At 40.6% G+C, this 15,376-nt stretch overlaps 1 protein-coding gene and 1 long non-coding RNA gene across 3 annotated transcripts in view; one reads left to right on the forward strand and one right to left on the reverse strand.

The window, feature by feature from the left end:
* opcml (opioid binding protein/cell adhesion molecule-like) overlaps positions 1-15,376 on the reverse strand; it is a 391,556-nt gene that overhangs the window by 153,972 nt on the left and 222,208 nt on the right. The window lies entirely within an intron of this gene.
* LOC118496602 lies at positions 10,159-10,725 on the forward strand. Its single transcript, XR_004899199.1, has 2 exons — positions 10,159-10,206; positions 10,632-10,725. It is a non-coding gene; the product is annotated as an uncharacterized LOC118496602 (long non-coding RNA).

Raw genomic sequence — 15,376 nt, forward strand, 5'->3', positions numbered from 1 at the left:
ACGGACCCGGGAGAGAGGGGTAATATTCAGAGAAAAAAACTCTGAATTTCTATGATTGAAGTCGTAAATTTACAGAAAAATAACTTGTATATTCTCTGAGATTAAAGTGGTCAATTTGGATCTAATTACTTCTCTGCGAATTTTCACACTTTGGAAAGTCATCAGTGGGCCTGATTGGACCCTTTGTGGACCGGTTCTGGCCCACGGGCCGTATGTTTGACACCCCTGCTCTACAATCCACAGATTTTTTTGTTTACTAGGGGAGTGACCAGAGGCCTGTACTACGAAGCAGGATTTGGCGTTAACGAGCTAACTTCAGGTTCAACCCAAGGTTTTGTGTACTACGAAGGTGGATCACTTGTGATCGGGTTCAGTCGCCGTGGTAACTTATGCTGAACGCCTAACCTGGTCGGGAGCAGGTTATGTTGGAGATTAGAGATCAACCGGTATAAAAGCACCGCCCACTGACCAATCAATACTCGACTGATAACGGCGTCACCGTTCTTAGAAGATCAGCTGGAGCTCGGTGGAGAGAGAGAGAGAGAGATGTGCGCTCATAAAAGTTAAAACATTTAGAGACCGACAACCCTGTTAACATTCCCTGATGGGTATCTTTATGAAAGATAGATTTTCAGTGGAGGGAATTACTTATAGGCTATTTGTTGGCTTCTTTAGCCGTGTGCTGCCAATGCGCACATCGGTTTAAATTATGTTTTTATGTTTTGTTTTTTTTTTCTCTCACGATCGCGTACCACTGCTGGGGTTGCAACTGAAATAAAAGGCTAAAGCAACGACAGTTTATGGAAAGCAAAAGTGTAATTATGGTCAGATCTTGTGCCTGACTGATGGGGAAGTGACCAGTTTAGTCTAATGTATTATAGTGGGTGTACTGTACTGTATATTGGCCAGAATCTGCCTTTGGGGGAGGAGGGGGGCATATCATAGTGGGGGGTCTGGGTGTCCTCCCCCAGGGAAGTTTTAAGCATCAACGACTTCATTTCCTGCATTCCGATATACTTTTATGCACCAATTTATGGTGAAATACCTCCATTGAGCCTATGTGAAGAATAAAGCACAGATGACAAATCAAAATATATCAAACATATAATGGAAAGTATGTTGTTACGTGTCATTGTGCATTTTTATCCTGGAGCTTACTATTACGTAGACTACAGCACTGGATATTGATAAGCTAAACGTTGTGATTTACGCATAACAGCGTCAGCTTTTTTTGCCAGCTTTCCTTCTTGCATTTTGCCTGTAAAACCGTGTCTGTGTTCTTCATATTTATGTAGAATTATAGTTTGCTCTTCTTATGTAAAATATGCGGCTCTGGTAGATGTTTGCGATTGGTCGTGGTGTGCAAACACCGCCTCTTTTATGTGAACGCGCGCGCCGCTGGATTGGGAAACCCTGGGTTGACTGAACTAGTTGATAACCAGCGTCATGATACAGGTTATGCGGGACCGCGGTTGTTAGGTTAGGTGAAGCCGGATAACTGAAAGAAATCCAGGACATGTTGATCTTGATTCGTAGTACAGGCCTCAGGAGACCAGCATCAAGGGAGTGGAGATAACGGGCCTGTGTATATGGTGCAATAAGCTCAGATAAATAAGGTGGCACAATTTGGAAGACCAGAAAATACAACCAAAAATTGACAAAAAAAAGATTGAAATTTCGCAATGTTACTGAGATGGAAAAATGCTGTCTTGGTTATATTCTTGATGACAGACTGGAATGTCAACCGAGGATCAACAATCACATCAAGGATTTTGATGCTCAAGTTTTAAGAGATAATACAGCCGTCAGTATTAATACACAGATTCTTAAACAAGCGAGCATGTTTGACTGGTCTCACTACTAATAGCTCTGTTTTATCAGCATTCAGCAGCAGAAAGTTCAACTTCCAACCATCCAACTTTTTATGTCTGATACACATGCTTCTAAATCTTGGAGTTGGGAAAGGTTGTGTGTGATTCCATACCAGGGGTACAGCAGGGGGTATGTGGAAAGAGTGTAGAGTAGCTCAACTAATTTGAAAAAAATATCTAAAGTGTGATTTGATTTAAAGAATATATCCACATATTAACATGAAGTCAACTGTAACGCCTGAACACTATGTGTTGCAGTTATGTAAGAGGGAGTGAAAACTAGTCAGCAAGCGAGCACAGAAGTTTGAACAGGTAGCTAATAGAAGTAAATAAATGGTAGACATAAAGAGCTAAAAGTGATGACTAAACAGTTCAAATGATTAGCAATGGTTAAAATAATGTTAGATGAATGTTTGAAACATTCAGCTTCACTCGGAGCAGCTTTTAGCTTAGCAGCAGAACCATTGATGCTGATCAAACCGAGAGAGAGGGGAATAGCTGCAGCAAAGGAGTGTGGGTAATCACGGCTGCAGTTAGGACTCAGCCCTAATGGCACCCCCCCATACCAGCTACCTGGTGAGCTAATACCACCTTAACATGGACAGTTCAGTTGTATGAAAAAACTAATATCCACTTTTATATAATGAATAGTTTTATATATTTGTGAGTTTATCTGACAGGGCTGTGAGGGTACTTCTAGTCTCTCATTGCCAGCTCTATCTCCACAGCTCTGTAGAGTAAGGTCTAGCTCCACCACAGATGCATTATGGGGACTCTGGGTTGTTTGCATTTCTTTAAGCCAATCACAATCGTCTTGAGCGGCACTAAGCTCCGGACTCAGCGACGGTGGCTCTGCTAAATAGTCTCAGCGAGGAACTTGTTTTGGTGGAAAATTCACACCCCGCAAAAGAAAACGCCACATATAATATTAAAAGAAGTTAACTGTTGACAAAATACAGTAAGGTGAACTATTTAAATTAGCTGATACATGGTTAAACCACATTGGCTCTTACCAGTGTATCTCTGTGTGTACTTCATCCACAGCAATCCCACCAATCAGTCCCAAAACGTCCCAGTTAGAGAGGAAATGCCCTAAATATATTCTTTGTAAATCTTTACAATCATTCCCTGAAAGAACCAAGCAGGCCTGCCTTGTTGCACGATGCATTTATTTTTTTTTTAAATGTGACATTTTCAGCGTGTAGTTTTCTATCTCGATTGTTGTTTCCTGTATCAAAGTGATTTTGAGACAGAGAGCAGATGTCAGGCTTTATCCTGGAAATGTACTTTTTATAGATCCAGACTAGGGTACCTTAGACCAAAAAGGTCTGAACCAGTGACTGGAGGATGGAGGATGGTGCTAACAAGAGAGAATTGCAACAAGGTTAAGGTAAGAAAGTCAAATGACTTGTTCTCAAAGCAAAATAAAAATGGCAACGTAGACTTTTTTTCTTTCCTTTTGTACTCAGAGCAGGCACATACACCCTCTCCATAGCACATTCATTTTGAAACTTTAATTTCCAAGTTGCTGCAGTTTCTACTTATAATGAGTAGAAGTCTTAAAGTTCCTTCTAACACTGTCTATACCTGGTGTTTTACAGCCAAGTTTTTCAGTAGTCGTTTCATGCGCATCTGACAGAACGGATACGTTTCAATTCTAATCAATACAGATGTCTATATGGTATCTATCTTTAAGTGCGTGACTGCAACTCAAAGTGTATTTTTACGCTTCAAATCCTCTGACTCACGAACGTAACTAGATCAATTGTTTATTTGCCTGTGGGTACTGTCAAAATGAAGTGTGTCTGAGTGTAGCAGTGCGGTGGTGAATTCCTCCAGTTGTAGATCTAGTGCAACATAAATGTAAAATCTGCCCAAAATTAGGTTTTACTGTAATAAGGAGGAGTTACACAGGCCTGGCCCACTGCCAGCCCAATAATATACTGTTGTTCTTGAGTAGATAATCATTTTATATTCCTTGTGGAACTGTAATGTGTGTGTGATTGTGTCTTCTCACACTGTCAGTAGCCTTCAGCTGCTTGTTCACAATCATTGTATGATGAAGATGGTTGACCATAGCGTTACCTGTAAAATCCAACACAATATTCGGGCATCAGCCTAAATTGTACTCTCCGCGTCCACACAGCCGACAAGAGTCCACTCGGCAATGCTGACACGTGTGGACACGTCCTCGTATGCACGCTGAACAGAGCTGCATGCCCGTTGTCTCCATTTTTGGACTTAATCTGCCCTTTTAGTGTTCAGTTCTTGCCAGGGGACTGTAGTTTCTAAATAACGAAATGGAAAAAACAGGTTTGTAAACCTGAATTTTACTTCTCCATTATGCAAAATTAGACACTTTATTATTGGCTAACCAAGCACTCCCTCAGAAGATCAAGTACAAACAAAACATGTTTGCCTATATATATATATATATATAGTATATACATACATATAACAGAAGATAATACAAATACTTGATGACTGTGTAAGACACTACATTGAACTTGCTTAGTTAGTAGTAAACCTTTTTTCCATCCAAGTTATTACCCACTGATTGCGTGCTTGTGGTTCATTGCAGCAGCCTGCAGACACTGTTCTCTTCTGTGGCATCATGGAAGTCATATTAGATAAACATGTTTTGAAGTGAGTCATGTATCAATATGTCACCATGCTGAACATGAGAACATGCTGAACGCTGAGAAACACTGTATTACAATAACAACATATTCCCCTTGGATTCACTAGCAGACTCCTGGACTTTTGTGTCATAAGTAATTTTTTCTCCAATTGAAGACATCAAAATTTTGAGTGTCAGCAGTGACAATGATAATTGAGCTGTAAATATTCTAAAGGGAACAGCTGACAGACAGAAAAAAAAAGCCTGGTCCTTGACATTTTGTTTTGTTTTGACAAACAGGAAAACGCTTCCACAAGAAACTGAGATCTGATTTTGAGCTGGAGCTTTCTGAACTCAAGACAGATAAAACAAAATAAATACATTCAGAACTGAGCTATGCTTTTCTTCGAAAACCTAATTTCATTAATTGCTGACTGGAAATAAGTGGGTGGTAAAATGTCATTGTGAGGAATAAGTTAGACATTGGTAAAGCTTTGTATTTACTTTCTTGTAAGAAATGTAACACGAGAAGTGATCAGTTACACTGAGTAATATTTGTTTATCCTGTAGACACTCTTAGCTTAGCATCCATTTGAGAGTAGTTTCTAGTACCTATACTGGAAAAGAATGATTACATTTGGTTAATTCTCCTATGTTTTTATGTCTAAGAGACATAAAAACAACAAGCTTTAAAACCGGTACAGTGTTAAGCAAGACCACTGCAGCCGGCAGCGGCAATGTAACGTCAGTTTACGTCCACTAAAAGTTGCTGTTTTTGTCACGGACAGGCTCAGATTATTATTCTAAGTGTCTGGCATTATAGAATAGATCTCTAGACCTTTTTGTTAAAGAGTAAGATTGTTTTTTTTAACATAAAAACATCCCCAGAATTGCTATTTTCAAACCCACCAGACTCCATTTGAATAAACAGTAATTTTATTATTGTAAAACACACTTCATTCAAAGTTGAGAGAAACATAATTTAACAATCAATCACTACTCTGGTTTGGTTGAAATAAACCCTTAATTACCCATTGACATGTGGAAATATGCTGGCTCTATACACGCTAAAAGTCCTGATTATTTACATGGAGTCTGGAGGGTTTGGTGATGGGGATTCCGGGGATGTTTTTCAGTTAAACAGAAGGGATTTTACTCTTTAACAAAAAGGTCTATCTCTGTAGGGATCCTTTCCATAATGCTGTCAGACACAATCTGAGCCTGTCAGTGGTAAAAACAGAACTTTTAGTGGACACAAACCGAAGGTGCGCAATTGCCCATTAACGTTATGTTGCAGCTTGTTTCACCGCTGTCGGCTGCAGTGGTCTCGCTTAATACTTTCAAAGATTGTTGTTCCCATCAGTCACTTAGATACAAAAACATAGGAAAATAGGATCCAGGTGTTACCTTTTAACAATGTTTAAATTATTTACATTAATCATTTAATCCGCATAAAGATTAAACACATCCATTTTGCTCTTTGTTATGCCACATAATGTGGTTTGTTAAAAAAAGGGGAAAGCGGCTTCATTAGCATGAGCAGTGATAGCTACCATAACTGACCAGAGAGACCACTATAGAGACGTTATTAACTCAACATCAAGTGAAGAATTGTTATGTTGACTGACAAGCAATTACTGGGAACAGCAGTACAAATGCACCACAAAAAAGATGCTGAAAAATGGTAAATAATTTTAATTAGCCAGTCTAAATAGTTATTTTTAACTGACATATATAATATCACTAAAAGGTCTTAGTGTACTGTTCAGATACATCACTGCAGCAGATGGAAGCATGAAGGCGTTATGGTGTTACAGTAATTGACTCAGATATTACTCTGATGTGTGTCATGGCACATGGAGTGTAATATGGAGGCGGCCAGCACATAGACCTTTTTCACGGCAGACATGTTGACATGTATAGTAGGAACAGCACAGGTGTGTTCAAAACCATTAATGATGGCTGCATTCCACTTAGGAGAGGCCCTGGTATTGTTCATGCTGACTCACTGAAATAGCTTACTGGGACACTTGATGGAACTGAGCCATCGTTAAGATTATTAATTTCAGCTGTGCTTTTCCTACTACGACACGTCAAAATGTCTGCTGTGAAAAAGGTCCATTGGGCAGGGAGAGGCACACAATGTCCTGATTAGGGTTGGGTATAGTTTTTTTTCAATTTTGTTCTTGATACTGCTGCTAAAATGATACTTTTAAGAAAGGTGCTGGTGCCTAAACGGTGTCTGAATTGAAAAACTGAAAAACAAAAAACTACAGTCAGCAACATTAAAGAGCGGCTTGTTTATTGCTAAGGCCATCTGTTCAAATTTAAATGTTTATTTAAAATGCATTAACAATAACTTATTTCACGTCTTTAGCTGCAGACTGTTGAATGTCCCACTGTTGGAATCCTTTCCAGTGAAATACAGACACACATTAGACTGTTTAGCTGTCAGTGTTTTAATAAGCTACTAGCTAACGCTAGGCTAACGTGACATGCTGCCGTCTGTTTCAGAGTTCCAGAGGGCAGCGCAGGCGTTCAAGTGCCACTGAAATGCCTAATGCTGATGGATATATGTTCTCTATAATTTAACACATGAAGATCATAGTGCTTTGAAGTAGGTAACCAATATTAATAATCATGATGAACATGGAATTTGTTTATTTTTCGCATTTCACAATTCTACTAATCCATATTAAACAGTTTTCCACCTCCCACTGTTGGTTTCCATGTACCCCCTAATGGCATAGTGCTTGATACTGTATTTCTATTGTTTTTTTTTTGCTTTTTTTTTTTTATTTTAAATCTAATGTATTTATGTCACTAATTAACTTGCTGTTTATTGCTGAGCAGACACTCACATTCTCTCTGTAATGTGTTTAATAATGATAACATTATTATCATTATTCATTTATCATTTATCCAACGCATTTGACACAAACCACCAGACCATCAGAAGCTTTTCAGGGTTCAGTTTTTTGATCAATGATGCTTCAACGTGTAGACAGGAGGAGCCAGGGATCAAACTGCCGAGCCTGCAATTACTGGACGACCCTTTCTGAGCCACAGCCACCTCTTCAAGTGTATTGTAAGCCACCTCTTCAAGCATATGTAAGAGAACTCCACAGATTTAGCACTCCCATTAAATTGTGAGTCTCACGATAGACAGTGGCCAATGGCGACCTGCAGCCACTGTAACCATTTTAACAAAGAGACGTCCTGTGCTTATTTTCCTGCTTTTGTCGACCTCATTGGCGGTCTACCTGTGTGATTGCTGTAGGTTTTTCCACATAGCCCACTACAGTGTCAGACAGCAACTCCCACATGGACAGCAGCGTGACTCGGAGATGGCTTGCAGTTTGGTTTGGCGACCACGAAGCTGAAAAGCACTGGCCTGCTCTTGCTGAGGCTGTTCTGCACCTATAGCACACCTACTGTTGATGTCACATAAACACACCCTGACCACACTTCTAAATCACTGCTGCAATGTAAAAAAGTGTCCTTTTTTTCCCTGTGTAACCACATCCTACACTGATGTCACCGTGCATTGATGCACCCTGGAGTCCATTGCTACATCAGGGTAAGCCACTGGTCGTCAGTAAAAACTAGATTTTCAGCAGCTGTTAAGGTACTCGTTGACTCAATAATTCCTCCAGTTTAAAGGACAAAATATGATGTTGATGCATGTGAGTTTATGCCCTCTAAAAAGAACATAAGCCTTATTCGCACATGATTAGTAGTACCTGTGGACCTCTAGAAATACAGTATGTAATAAGTAAGGAGGTCATCTGTGATCTCAACCCCATGCAAATCTGCCATAAACCATATTCGCAGGGGATTAGTATAATCTCGTATGATTTAGAAATTATCCCCCCCACATCTGAGTTTCGTGTGGTGCATTTACACAGGATAAGCGAAGCCTGCTTTTAGTCAAATTTACTGACTTATCTGTAGCCCGAGAGTTGGGTACCCGGAGGTGCGTAGAGGAAAACCAGGGCGAGGCCGCCGCACCTCACTGGTCATTTCGGGTCAGGCCCATTAGAGGTTACCAAACACAGAGGTTTAGTGATAATTAATAGTTCTGTGTGAATCGGCATCTCTGTGATTCGGAGTTATATTGGCTGTGTTGGCAATTAGAAATGAACATTTTGACATCAATTATCCTGTGGGATCATGTGCCACATGAAACACAGACACGGGGGGAGATGTCTAAATCACATGAGGTCGCCTGGTGATACTAGTCCCGTGAGACTAAGGCTTTAGAAGCGTTTTTCTAATCTGACACTCTAAAGCTTTCTGTACAATTAAATGTATTTTCCTCATATCCTGACACAAGGTTGGCACAGCATTTCCTTATAGTACCTTAGAGCGCTAATAGTGTGTAAAGACCGGCCAATTCATATAAAAAGTCAGACGCAATGAAGCACACGAGAAAATGTCATTTATTTTGTTATTAAGTGTGGGCGTTATCGTCTTCCAACAACGGATTAGCATAAAGATAAAATATGTAAAATCTTTACTTTTCTCTGAATTGAGCACAGACTTTAGTTTACCCATTGATTTGTATTCTTTCTCTTTCACTCAAGCCACCTTGCCTACATCTTAGGTTTTTCAGTGCATCTCTTCAGCCTACACATTCCCACTCACAGGTGAGAAATAAGTGCCCCCCCTTCTATTAACCTGCCAGGAAAACAAATCACCGCCCATACAGGCCCCTCTTCCCCCGCCTTCCGATGCCACTACAGTAGGTGGTTTGGATACCAATAAAAGCCTTTGACACTGGTGGAAGATATAGGAGACAAACCATGCTTCAGTGCTTTTGGAGACCGCAGTCCTCAGTTGAAAGTTGGTTCGCTAACAAAAGGAAGTTGTTTAAGAAAGCTGGAGTCTACATTAAAGCGTTTTTTTAAGGGGAAAAGCCACTAACAAAGCCTTTTAAAACGACTAAATGTCATTACTTCACAAAGTAAAGCCACCATCTTCTAGTTCAAGGCGCATTGTTTTGAGGCTGCAGGAGAGCACAGATATTGAGCCAACAGCCAACATTGTTTCTTTGTGTCTTCCATCATCCATTAAATGTCTCCGCATGCTACAGTAGCGTCACTCTGTGTATTTCTATTCACTGCCAGTTTGTTGCCAGACCTGCTGCAGCCAAATTGGCCAGATACTCAGGGCTTTCTTTAATGAGGAGATCTCTAATTGAAAGCTGACTGCCTCCCACTGAATGGCTTCTTAAATTATTCTGGAGTTTCTTAATCCAGAGGATCTACTGTGTGTAGGAGGAAAAGCCCTCAGAGCTCTACATTCTCTGTCCAGTGGCACGTAAAAACACTCAACATTTCTGCCCAAGTAACTAATCTTCAAGAGACCCTTTTGTCTGATTCCAACATAATCAATACAACTATTATTGAAGTTTATGATAGAGCCTTTACTGAAAAGTGAAGTACAGTGCTACAATAATGTCTCAAGGCAAAGATCTTCAACATGGGGTCCGGGACCTCTACTGGTCCTTAGAGTTACTGCAGGGGGGCCACCAAATTGTTATTCATTTTTTTAAAGTTAAAAAAAACAACTAAAATGTCTTAACATGAATCCAACATATTAGGCAAATATAAATCAGCCCATTTGTGGAAAAAAACACATTGATGATAAGCTACTGGCCTGTAAGTAAGGTAGTCACTAAGGTAGCCATCCACAGATACAGTTCATCCTAAGGTAGTCTATATCCACAACGTTCCACTTCCGGGATTGCTGCCGAAAATTACCGTTACCTTCCTCTTTCTGTGTGTTGGCATTCTAAACTCCGGTGGATTTGTGAGGACTATGGTTAACTGCTCCTCAGATCTCTGCAGGGTAAATCCAGACAGCTAGCTAGACTATCTGTCCAATCTCAGTTTTCTGTTGCACGACTAAAACAACTTTAGAACGTTACAACAAGTTCCTTCCCGAGGCTATTTTGCAGAGGCACCGTTGCTCCGTCCGGGGCTTAGCGCCCCCTAAGACGATGGTAATTGGTTAAAAGAAATGCCAATAAACCAGAGCACGTTTTTTTTTCTCATCCCTGAATGTTGTGTGGACTAACCAGACCCTCCTTTGCAGCGCTGTGGCAGAAGGTCTGGCAAAGTGAGACTATTCCTAAGGATTCACCGTGCCACATGCATGTTTAACATTAAAACATATTTAATAAAATCATGCCAACAAATATTATTTTAATAGCTTAGTATTCTATGCACTTACAAGGTATACAGGCTTTAGGCTGCCCACACTTAATTGTAGGCCCAGTTTAATATGCAACTTAATTGTATACAATATTTGTAGTAGGGGGTCCTTGTTCTGTCTCTCTCAGTTAAGGGGTCCTTGCCCTGAAAAACTGTTTGCTTTGTGGACGTGAGCCGACACACACACACACACACACAAACACATTGTGGAAGTGGGCAGGAGTAGAACATACACACTGTGGGAGCGGGTAGGGGTAGCACACACACACTGTGGGAGTGGGCGGTAGTGGTCAGTCTGCAGGGCTCTAGCAGCACCGCAGGCTGTGGAGGTCACAGGGGAGTGAAGTGGCGTGGCTTAGCCTGTGCTGCTTTGTTGAATTTCCTGGGTAGAGGCAACTCAGCCCAAACTGTGGGTTTTAGTTTAAATGTCTGTGGGTGAAGTCACATCATTTTTACCTTGCACTGCAGCTGGATTCTCGCGATATCACGAGATCACGCAAGGGATTAGGATTTAGGCTTTATTTTTACTTTATTAGGACAATGCACATTAATCAACATTTCTATAAAAGTGCTAGTGTTAGCCAGACGGCTAATTGCCAACTGTAGTCCTATAGTTAGAATGCCTGTCTTTATGGTGGGAGGAAACCAGAGCACCCGGAGGAAACCCACGCAAACAAGTTGAGATCTACCTCTGCCCGGACCAGAGATTGAACTCTGCCAGTGGCTACTTGCTGTGAGGCAGAAGTGCTAACCAATGAGCCACAAAATCACATCACAAAGCGTGCGTAAATCAATCTTATCAGGCTCCAAACAGTCTCTAATGACGGCCTCTCAGATGGTTCTGTGTTAACAAACCATCTAACACATCAGGTTAACATAATATATCATTAGGTATCATATCAAAACACTTACCAGGGAAACAATGACGGTTTAAAAAAATTGCTTTTACTGAGTTGTCTAAATAACGCTATTCCTCTAATTGAATCAAACTAATTTATATCTAGGGCTGGCAATGTTGGTCTGTCAGTTGGTCCACCAAGACTCAAAGATCTGAACTACTGGATTGGATTGCCATGACATTGGGTACAGACATCCATGGTTTGGTCCCCAGAGGATGAATCCTAATGAAGCCAGTCAAAATGTTCACTTAACAGGTGAAATACACTTAGTTGTTTATTAGGTACAGCTACATGTATATCATCAGCTGTAGGATCCTTTTGTCGCTCTTAAACTGTATTGCGTTGTATTGACAGTTTAAAGCATTTTTGTTTATTTCCCACTGACAGATATTTCTCACTTAAACTTTTTCTTTTTAAAACGTCCTTATCTCCAACTGTCAGAACTTTTCTATTCTTTTAGACCATCTTTATCTGGAATCCTTTGCGTCCATTCCTCCCCAAACAGGCCTCTTTTCCAATAACCAAGTATCCCATGCTCATGGGGACAGGCACACAATAATGCAACATTTTGTCTGTAAAAGTTAGATATTCTGTTGGCAATGAGACGGATCCCTAATAATCCTGTTAATGTTTACTTTTGACAAATGGCTGTACTTATAGAGCTGGGTTTTACATGATAAGGAATAGGCTTTAGAGCTCAATCATCATATATTTTACTATCAGATTCAACTCAGGAAACATGTTGACAACCAAAGGTACTGAACAAACTATGAAAACTTCCCTATAATTTAATATTAGCTAGATAGAAACTGTCTTTGGATGATGTTAAAACTAACAGGTGCACAGAATTGACTTTAACAGCATGGACTCACACCACAGTAGGCCAAAGTGGCATAAGCACCATTGCATGTGGTATATTGCACCATTGAATCCCAATTGATTAAAAGGCTATGAACCATCTGCCACCTTTTGAAGGCTGTACAAAGAGATTGATGATGTTTATCATGTTTCTATAAAACTCCAGAGGTGGGTTCAGAGCCAGCTTATAACTGGCCTATAAATCGATATCTGCAACAGACAAGGCAAAGCTGATGGAGGCATGATTTCAGTCCAATGGTGGTGTACGTGTGTGTGTGTGTGTGTGTGTGTGTGTGTATGTGTGTGTGTGTGTGTGTGTGTGTGTGTGTGTGTGTGTATGTGTGTGTGTGTGTGTGTGTGTGTGTGTGTGTGTGTGTGTGTGTGTGTGTGTGTGTGTGTGTACTTCTGCTATGGTCTGAAATTGAAGCATCTGCTACCATGCGCACCCATTCCAAGTGTGGAAATGGGTTTCAAACAAACCAATAAGTTAGCTGAAAACGAACTAGCCCAACTGCAGGACCATTCAAAATAAATAAACGGGGATGAAGTCACATGTGGGTTACACATGCGGCAGTTTATTTCAGCTCACAAAAGCTATGAAAATATGTACAATGGTAAACAATTTAGGGGATACGTCTACATGGTAAAGATAAGCACAGACGTATACAGCACACGTACTGACCGACTCTGGAGTACTTTCATCCTGGATATATTTAGACTAATTGTAATCACTTACAGAATGGTTCTCCCGTCATCAACACACCATTTATCCACATTAAATATGCACCATTTCATGCAGATGAAGCCCTTTCATTTTGTTACGGTTAATCATTGTTGATTACTTTAAAACCCTGCATTGCTTAGATAAGAACCGTTCCAAGGTCTCAAAATATATGTACTATAAATCTTGTCCTTATCCGATGCTCTTATCTGTCTTATTTATCAAATCTTTATCAATCTCTATGTCCCTTATCTTTTCCCTTTATAAACAACCACTAATGCACTCATTAATTAAATTTCCTCAGCAGCTACTAGTGTTCAAGAAGTATTAGAAACTTGACTACAGACAAAGCAAAGGACAAACCAAAGCAGTCCAGGCTGCACTTGCCATGTCACCAATGTTATCTTCAGACATCTTAACAGATGCTCGGATTGGAAATTGTTTTGCACACCTACCAAATTGCTTTTAATTAAAGATTGGACGATACCAAACAGATATCAACTTGTAATTGCCATTTGTTGGTGTATACATGGACAACAACCTTCTACCTCAGCTGGAGATTAAGTCTACATTTACATTGCTGCGTTTTGGTTTTTAAGTGGAGTTTTGAGCCAAAAGAGATCTCAGTGCACACTTGTGTTTTAAGGTCCAGTAGAAGAACTAATCACCGTTTAAACTAACATGCCCAAACCGCACATTTCATGAAGATTCTCATAAACAGGCCACGCACGTGCCGGGGTACTCTCCGCCCATTGCTTGTAGTTGCTATGGTAACGTTAGTAGCTAGTCTCAGACAGTCAATGCAGAGCCCTTGAAAGAGGCTATAAGTCTATGGTCTCAGACAACGAGATGTCATGACCAATTAGACCCAATCAGGTTGCGAAACGTTGGCGTCAACCCCCGCAGATTCCAAACCAAAACGGGTCAGAAGTGTTTTCAAATGTCTCCAGTTTAGGGGCTCGGAAACGCCAGAGCAGGGGGAATGAGAGGGGCAAACGTTGCAAAAGACATTCGTTTTTAAACCAAAACGTAGCATTCCAAGTTAACATTGTTACGTTGGTAATTCACAGTGCATGTAAATTTTGCACGACAGGATCATCGCATGTGTCTTGGATTTTTGATATGAATATCTTGGTAATATCAAATTCACATTTCATTACATTCACATTTCATTACATACTGTACATTCAGGGCTTGACATAACTTTCTTTGCTCAGCAGCCACTGTGGCTAGTTGTTTTCCAAAGTTGACCACACAGCATTTTTACTAGCCACAATTTTGTGGGGAATTCATATTTATTTGATTAAAGTTGACTGTGGTGTGATGCAATTTACTTTAAGAACCCTGTTTAAGGGCACCTGGGTAGCTCACCTGGTAGAGCAGGCGCCTATGTATAGAGGTTAACTCCTTAACGCGGCGGCCGCGGATTCGACTCCACCCTTTGGCCCTTTGCTGCATGTCCTTACCCCTCTCTCTCCCCTTTCGGGTCTTCAGCTGTCCTATATAAATAAAGGCCTAAAATACCCAAAAATAATCTTAAAAAAAAAAAAAACTGTTAAAGGTGCAGTAAGTGATGCTGCGCGAAGACTGTTGATAACTGAACTCAACTGCCAAACAAATACACCCCCCCTTCAGAATCTGCCCCCCAAATTCATGGACGTGCATTGCCATAGCGACCACTTCTTCTGTCCAATCTGAGTTTTCTGTTGCACGACTAAAACTACTTTTGAACGTACAAATGTTCCACCAAAACAAGTTCTTTCCCGAGGCTATTTTGCAGCGGCACCGTGGCTCCGTCCGACCGATTGCGATTGGTTTAAAGAAATGCCAATGAATCAGAGCATGTTTTTCTCCCATCCCAGAATGCTGTGTGGACTAGCCAGACCTTCCTTCACAACACTGTGGAGGAAGGTCTGGCAATGTATTGACAAACTGTCGCTACTGCTGTAAAGCCAACCAGTTGGGAGCAGCCATCACAAACAATAGCAAACCTGTTGACCTGACCTGTTGAAAACCGCAAACAGTGAAACAGTGAAGCTAAAGTTATTCACTTGTCCATAACAACGATAGAGCCTTCATCAATTTTCATTCCTTTGAAATTACGGAGCTTTCTGCAGCGCTGAAACGCCTCACCGATGTTAGTAAGGCTCTTCCTCCTTTCCTGCTCATACCACTTCTTTTTTAAGTTG

The sequence above is a fragment of the Sander lucioperca genome, chromosome 13 (genome assembly GCF_008315115.2).
Source record: "Sander lucioperca isolate FBNREF2018 chromosome 13, SLUC_FBN_1.2, whole genome shotgun sequence".
Lineage (NCBI taxonomy): Eukaryota > Metazoa > Chordata > Actinopteri > Perciformes > Percidae > Sander > Sander lucioperca.